This window comes from Pezoporus occidentalis, unplaced genomic scaffold, assembly GCF_034315485.1.
Source record: "Pezoporus occidentalis ecotype Australia unplaced genomic scaffold, CSIRO_AGI_Poc_V1 ctg26, whole genome shotgun sequence".
NCBI lineage: Eukaryota > Metazoa > Chordata > Aves > Psittaciformes > Psittacidae > Pezoporus > Pezoporus occidentalis.
Window position 1 is genome coordinate 3,974,314 of NW_026914502.1, and position 8,406 is coordinate 3,982,719.

The 8,406-nt window shown below is 40.5% G+C and overlaps 1 long non-coding RNA gene across 1 annotated transcript; it reads left to right on the top strand.

Annotated features, from left to right (window-relative positions):
* Window positions 1-490: 490 nt before the first annotated feature.
* On the top strand, window positions 491-2,476 carry LOC134166419 (uncharacterized). The gene is made up of 3 exons (XR_009965872.1): window positions 491-671; window positions 1,161-1,343; window positions 2,261-2,476. It is a non-coding gene; the product is annotated as an uncharacterized LOC134166419 (long non-coding RNA).
* Window positions 2,477-8,406: the final 5,930 nt, after the last annotated feature.

The following is an 8,406-nucleotide window of genomic DNA, read 5'->3' on the forward strand; positions in this document are numbered from 1 at the left end:
ACATAGATAGTTTGTGGATTTCCTCCAGAGAGAGCAGATCCATTTTAAAAACCCACTTGAGAACACAATATACATGGCACTGAGCTCCATCTGCTCCCTTACGCAGAGCTGTTCCATAATGCTTTATCAACACAGCTGAAAACTGTAATGGATGGGCCAATGACTGCAGGATGGTGGTAGTTGTTTTTAATAGGCACTTACATGCTTAACATCATGTAATTGTTAATGTAGGTTTTCTACACAGAAATAAATCCCCTTATTAATAAAGCCTCTGGGAGAAAATTTCAAATAAGTAATAGTGATGATTTTCAACAAAGCTTGGTGGGGTTTTCTTTAAGGCAGAAAGCAAAAGATCTGCTGTTTAGCAGACTCGAGCCTCCTCTAAGTAGTGCTTAAAATAGTAAATGCCATCCCTATATAAACAGAGTCCACTAGAAGTCATTGACTGAACTAGTACCTGGGGGACATAAATCTGATACGCATATCTTTATTTGTCATTTAAGAGAGTCTCTTTGTATGTTAAATGGGATAGCTGATACAGAAATTACTCTGATCTTGTTTTCCAGCTCTGTCTATTACTTCAGTCATGACAAGGAGCTCAGGCTAGCAGTGCTGGAAAGAAGGGTAGTACAAGACTTGAAGATCATAACCCTGGCCTGTTGAGGTTCATGGTGAGCTGGGCCATTCATGTAGATTCATTCAGATGCTTCTTTCAAGACACGTTTACAGTATCGTACAAAACTGGGCTACATAGTTCTTTCTCAGGGCGAAATTAGAAGACTATGTATGTTTTCCCCTGGGACACTAAAAAAGCCCTATTGGCAAACAGAAGACCTGGTTTCAGACTTACTGCAATATAAACAGAGAAGCTACACATAAAAATAAAATGATCTGTACTTTACATAGAACTTGAAATAACGTGGGCTGGTTCAAAAGCAAATTTCACTGCTGCTCATTTCAGAATTGAGGGTGGGTTTAATGGTGATGAAAAAATCATACGTGAAAATGGACAATCAATACTTACCATGTCATCAGCAAAAGCCTAACAGAGTATTTGCATTTATGGTTTTTAGTCTGCTGGACTGCATACAGCAATAAATTTAACAGAAAACTTGATGAAAACTGATGGCTATATAAACATCAAAACGTCTGTTTTCCAGCTGCAGAACTGTCATCAATTACATTTCCTCCTTTGAGGCTGAGATTGGATATTTAATCTTAAACCACGCTTTCAGCTGTAAAATTTGTCTGAAATGAGGAATTACACCTTACCAGAAGTCATCACAGCCTAGTGAAAGGGGCCAGTGGAATGAATCAGTATCACAGGGGTGAAAGGTATGGTGGTGCAGCACCTGCATCCAGGTATGACTTGCCTCCAGGGAAATTTGACAGTATGTTGCTGAATATGGGTGAAACATTGGCTGAGTCAAACAGCTCGAACATGGGTTTCAAATGCAGCATATCCATATCGAACATGGTAAAACAGCCCAAAAATGTAATGACAAAGAAAGGGTTGACATGGGTTTAGCAGTTCCTGCTAAAATGTGTTCTTTATTTGCAGTGGTGGTTCTCTTACCAAATGGAAGCTTCAGTTCTTCTCTCTCTCTTCTGGCCTAATTGAATTATTCTGATAATTTACCTGTTTAGGATTCTGTATTATTGATGCAAACAACTGCACCATGTCTATTAAAAGCAGAGAGCAGCAGAACCTGTTATAAACATTATTAACACTCTGACTATTGACTGTTTTCATCACTTGGAAACTCAAAGTGATGTGTTAAAAAACTATAACCTGTAGTCTGCTCTGTCAGGAGTGCTCCCATTAGATCCATGCAGTTTCAGTCCAGCTTATTCTTCTGTCTGTTTATATGCAGACATAACACTTAACAAGTGATAATGTGTAAACAAGAGTATGCTTTGTGCAGATAAATGGACTTCTACTGTTGAACAAGTCCTTAGGAGTTTGCATTAAAAGTAAATACAGATGCAAACTGGAATACAATATTTATTTTAACAGCAGGACTTCATCACTGGTAGCATTCCCTGATGTTTCCAGGATTAAAGAAGTGGCTTTTAAAAGAGATTCACTAGTCCAGAAATTGAAAACAGTTTAAACCTTTTGTTAATAGCACCAAAGGGAAAGATAATAACAATTAGCAGATCTTCACAGTATCAAGAAATAACATCTGCATTAACTGACTGAGAATTGCTGGTGTTGTGCAACCAAGTCTGTTTACTCACTGACAGGCATAGTCATAAGAGATGAAAGGAAAGGGGCACAATGATTTCCACTGATCTCAGCATATCAAATAATACTGAGGAGGTTTTTATTCAAGACACAAAATGGATTTGGATTCCATACTCCATTGAAAATGCAGAGGAGAGAAGTACAAGTATCAGTAGGCTGTTAAATATTTCCAGTAAGTGCTTCTCATTAATTCCAAATGTGCTTAAAGAAAACTTATCAGAGTTTCAAAAAAAAAACAGTTCCTGAGAGCATCATACCCTTAAGCTTGCCTTCAGCAGTTACTCTTAAATGCTGAACTCAGTCCTGTTTCCCTCATCCTACTCCTCTATTGGTTTTTTATGTGCTTTAGGTCAGAGAGGGTAATACGAGCTTCAGGGGAGCAGTACTGAAGAACAAAACACTGTTTAGCTCCAGGTTCTAGATCCAAGTCAAGCCCAGACACTAAAAGTGGCCTGGTGAAGAGCTTTCAAATAATGAGCAAAGCAAGGAGAATCCAGCAAGAAATCTTCACAAATATTCCTTTGACTAAAAGATGCATAAATTTTCCTGTTTGATTCACTTCTGCATTTAAAGTGTTACAGCAAAAAGGTAAGAAAACTAAAAGCACTGGAAACACTGGAAAAGAGCTACTTTGACTGTGTCCTGTGTTTCCAATGGGTGATGGGATTGTAGATTCATGAGTCACTTTTAACAGCCACATCCAAGCAGTAAATCCACTTGATAAGTTTCCTATTGCTCATCATCCACTCCAGCTTTCAGAAGTTAGAATTCATTTCTTTGAAGTTCAATATCCAGGTCACATAAGACCAACATCACAGTTGTGTGAAAGATAAACTTGTAAAAGCAGTTATGGGATTCGTGGGTTCAAAGGTCACTTTTCCTTATTTCTCAGACTGAATATGTAACTTGTCTAAATCTCTTGCTGTTTCAACTGTCCCTCTCCATCAAAGGGAATGGTAATACCTCTATGGTATGAAAGCAGCGTTGCTCGTGTAATCAGTGCAATGCTTTATACTTTTTGACTTTCTTCCATCACAGTACCTTGGAGGAAAGTTTTCTTTTTATTGGCACAAAGGCAAAGAAGGAATTTAGTGGAGTGGCAAACTAATGTATCCTGTTATAGTAGCTCTTTCAAACTAGAGCAGCAAAATTATGTACAGGCATGCTACATAAACTAATTTTGCACTGCAAATTGCAAATTGTCCTTATTAGAACTTACTGTGAAAACTACTCAAGTTGCATATTCTATTGTTCAAAATCTGACCACTCTTATATTTTGATCACTCAAGGGTATGTAGGATATAGGGGAGTATCTTGTATACAGGAAACCTAATTTACTACAGAAATGACTTGTTCTTGGAGACCTCCTAAAGAAGTCTCTGATGCTTCCCAATGGAGAACTATTCTACAACACCAAAATCACTCCAGAAGGTTTAGAGTTGAAGGCTGTTAGGCAGCAGTTGTCCGATGGAAAGGGAGGGAGCCGAGTCAGAACTGCTGACTGAGATCTTTCTTGCTGCAGATGTTCTTACTGTAAAGTGAACCCTGGATGTAATGGCACTGGAGCTAGTGGGACTTCTCACATCCCATTGGTATATAATTCTCCAAGTTCTTATTTTGTCAAGTATTTGTTCCTAAAGCATTTCATAACATACCTGCCTTAAGACTTACAAAATCTCTGTGATGCTAAAGGCAGACTTCCCAGCCATCTTTTTATCTCCAGTTCACACTGAATATTCAGAGTAGTAAGTTCAGGCTTAACAAAAAAGTTGATTAAGACAAGGGGTCCTTTCTGCAAAGACCTTGCCCAGAAGACTTGCCTCCTCTGGAGGGTTGGTAGTTGAGCATTGTGGAGGTTGTTGACCACTGCAAGGGGCTGATCAGGAGCTTCCTGGTTGAGAACTCCTCTTTGTAGGCAGGGAATGGGGCCAGCTGGCTATAAAGCTCTGAGAGAAGTGGAGAGCGAAGCTGAGAAGTGCAATGTGGAAGAGGTGTATGGCAAAGTACTCCAAATCCTAAATTTGCAAGAACAATAGGGAACTTAAGGAGCGGTACTCAGCTGTTGTAGTCCTATCTAAATGTGGCTATTTCTTGAGCTTTATGAAGAGAGAATAATTGAGCTACGCTCAGGTGCAAAGAGTTGGTAGAGAGCTGGGAGAAGCATTGTAAGGGGCCTCCTGTATCTTGCTGGGAGCTTTTTGCCCTTGCCAGAGCTATATTATAGGTATGTCTGTGTCAGCCATGTACTTTGTTTATCCCAGCTGTGCCTTGTTGGCTTCACTTTCCAACTTGACCTCGGGCTTGCTTTATTACTGCAGAATTGCCAATTCACAGCTCAACTCAGCTGAGACTGGTTATAGCCTCTAGACCTCCTCTGCTGTCATTGTGTGGCTGCTGTGTGCTTGAGCTCTTACTGGTTTGGTCTTAACATCTGATTCCGCTTCCCTGGTAAAGCAGATACCTCACTGCAACCTGATAAGGTAAGCCATAGTATCTATGACTTTGGGAAAGAATGTGTTCAATTTGGGGGGGCTAGAGGCAGTTGAATGACAAAGCTATTTTGTGAATAGACACAATTTCTGTGCCTGAGAAATTTGCTGGTGAGGATGATGAAAATCAAGGTATTAATGAGAAGCCTTGCAGGTTAATAGAACTTTAAAACAATGAGCATCCATGGAGTCTGTGCCATCGTAATTGGGTGAGCTTAGATAGAAAACTGTGACTTGGGCCGTGACAAGTCCAGGGCCACATCTGAAAGTCAACGGGAATGTTTCTGCTAGGGAGGATTTCACCCTGCAGAACTCAGCAGATGCATATGCCTTTAAAAGGCTTAACTACAAGGCTTTCTGTTTTGTTCTCTTCATTCCCTTAGTAAAGTGCAACAAATGGTTAACTTTTCTGTTGGATCACGGTCTGTTAATGAAGCAGACACTTGGTGATAATTATACTTCCGAACTCCCTGATTTGGCAAGCTGATCTATCAGTGTTCTGGGGGATTGCAAAGGTCTATTTTTCATTTCCTTAGTGCTCATCATGCATGAAAAGCGGCATATTTGGCTTGGTTGGGAGTTGAAAGTTGAATTAAACATTTCAGAAGCTGGAAGAACTTTTGAAGACATTATTTTGATTGTTTGTGGGTTTTGGTGGGGTTTTTATTTATTTAATGAGAGCACAAGCAAGTTTAATGTTTCATTTGGGTGATGCCAGCTGTCCATTGTGAATGTAGATGATGAGCCAGTGGAACTACATGGCTGCCTTGAGCAAATACGTGAAATAGAAGTGTGCTGTTCCACATCCTGCAGGTGCCTCTGCTGTGGGAATCCATTCGCTCAGAGGACATTTAGCTGATATATTGTACATCTGGTCAAAGAAAGAATGCCTTTAGGCTAGTTGAAAGTTTCCACAGGAAATGCTTTGGAGTTTGCAGCAAAATGTTATTTTATAAAATTAGGCTAATTTTGCAATCATCTTTTCAGACTGCTCCTTCCAGGTCTCTGCCTTTTCTATTCAATTTGCCTCTTCTTTCTCTTTTGTTTTTTGAAATACATACAGTAAATGTCTTTAAGTTTTTTATTTGAAGGGGCAGATTTCCCCCCTCTTCCCCCCATCACAGGACTCATCTATACAGTATCTTTTGCTCTGTAGCAGGAAGCCAGAGAGATACTAGGAGAAGGCTATGCTGACTTTAGTAAAGCAGAGGGCACGAGGGCAAAAAATGTGTTGCCAAATCTGCTTAATCCTTTGATTCAGGTGGACTTTTGATTACTTTGCTTCACTCCAGGAAGCTTTCCAGCTTATTGTTGCTGTTTGCTGGAGGATGGCTCTTTTCCTCCTCACTTTTTATGATTACCTTTCTGTCTAGTCAATGCCATTTCTTGTGGCATTGATCTTCTTCATCTTAGACTAGAATACCGTGGAGAATGTGCTGGGAAGCTGTGCGCTTCTGACAACTGGAGCACTAGAGGAATGTGAGATCCTCCACACCCTGGACAAGGGTTGCTTGGACGTTTTTCAGTAACCTTTTGTCACCTAATGACTAAAGAGACAGGGAAGATGTTTGTCTTATTCTCAGAGTGATACTGTGAACATAAGCTGTTAATTTGGAACTAAAATGTTCCACAGGTTGGTAAGAACAAAACTTAGGTTTTCCATCTGTTTGGTATATGCAATGTTCTTCGGCTGCCAGGCCCCGTCTATCTTATTCTCAGAGAGGCTGGAAATAATTTCTCAAGCTTTATGGAAATGCCAGGTTTTCAGCACAGGGCAGGCCTAGAAGGAAAACATAAATTTGCACTAAGTGGTAAGTGGCCAAGGAAGCGCTTTTAGCATGGTATCGCTTAGTGACTTTTGACTATAGCCATTGCCAGCACTCAAGTAATGATGCAATTGAATTGTTTGCACTCTGACTCCTTGGGTCTTTGCTAAGTGTATGCCACTTCTTGCCCCAATGTTCTTTAATCTGAGAAAATATTTGGTTTTCCATTGTAAAAGCCGTTTCTAGATTTCTATTCCAAGGATACTTCATACACAATGACGGTTTAAAAGACACTAGGATAGCCAATGTTAAGGGTTCTGCAGCTCTTTCTGTGCCACTCTGTACTCTGCTAATTACAAATATCAATGTACTCTGCTAATTACAAATACACTTCAAGGACCACAGATTAACATAATATGTTCTTTCCAGCTTCAATTTCGTCAGAACAATTACACATGCTTTCAGATCCTTTTGTATTCAACAAAGTAGATATGTTCTTAAGAGCCATTGAGTTTCATGCAACTTAAATGCATGCCTGAAGTTAAACGTGTTCATAAAAGCCTTGAATAGAAAGGAACACAGTCAAAGCTGTCATGCAGCTTAATTAAGAACAGGTTGGTTGATGAGAATGGTGCAAAGCACAGACTCTTGTAGACCACACTGAAGAAAAAAATTACAAAGGCCACTAGCATCATCAAAACTTGAAATGCTAGAAAGCTTTCTCCCCGTCTTTAGTCTAACCCTGGGGACAAAACAAGTATTGGCAGGGGCTGGAAGGGGAAGAAAGGCTGGTGTGAGGAAGAGGCAGTGGCTACATCAGATTGCTTTGCTTCTGATGTAAGGAAACACAGGACTGCACAGAGGTGGGTTTTTCAGCACCATCATCCGATGTGGGATGCAACTGCATGTGTTTTTATATTGCTGGTTTTTGAGGCCTGATGATTCAGATCAAAGTAGAGCAGTCTTGAAAAGCTCGCAGAATTAGCAGTCAATTACATATGGAAACATAGAGGAAACCAGTTATGTGATGTAGCTGACTTCCCACATGAAGTTTGGGGTGCAACAGTTTTCCCTGAGTGATTTCAATGATTACAGTGGAAAGAAAAACCCCTACATTTGCAAGGAACCTAAGGAGCTCTGACCTAGAATCAGTGAATGAGACAGGGAGACAGTGTGGCTTTTATGGAGATGTTCTTAATTCCTGTGGGTGGAGGGGAGAGGAGGAAATGTCAGTACCTCTCCATGAAACAGTTCCAGTCCACTAAGAAAGCCCAGCTTGATCTTGTCTAAATGTGGGGACAGAAGATGATGTAAGGAAGATCCTCAGTGCCTTATTAAGCACTCGGATACTTGTAGAAGGGAAAGCTTATGCAAATGAGTCCCTTGTTTTCCTAGGCTGCTGACACAAAGCACTGTTGAGATTTGGGGGAGATGTTTTAAATTAGGAACTTTGGGAAGAGTTGACAGTTGCAAGAGGGCACTGAGGTCACCCAAAGGCATCTGGTAGCACTGTCACTCAGTAGCACAAAGGCAATTTGGCAAGTGGACGGTAGGAGAGAAAACTGAGCCGCGTTGGAGAAGGAATAGATGGAGGTCACGGTTGAATTCTCGAGAAGTAACAAGGTTACAGGTGTGAACTACATCAAATTAGGCACGGGGCCAAAAGAACACCTCGGAAATGCTGGTATGCAGAAATGCTGATAAAACTTTGTGTAAGTTCTGAACTTAAACATACACCACGTCAGCAAAATTTACAGGAGAAAGCAAAGGCACGTACTGAGGGCTATGGTAATTAGAGGTCTTCAGCTGACAGTGAATATAATCACCTCTTTATATTGGGGCCTCTGCTTTTAGGATACTGTTTCCATCTTTTCTCCCTTGCCTGTGTCCCTGTCGTCCCCCC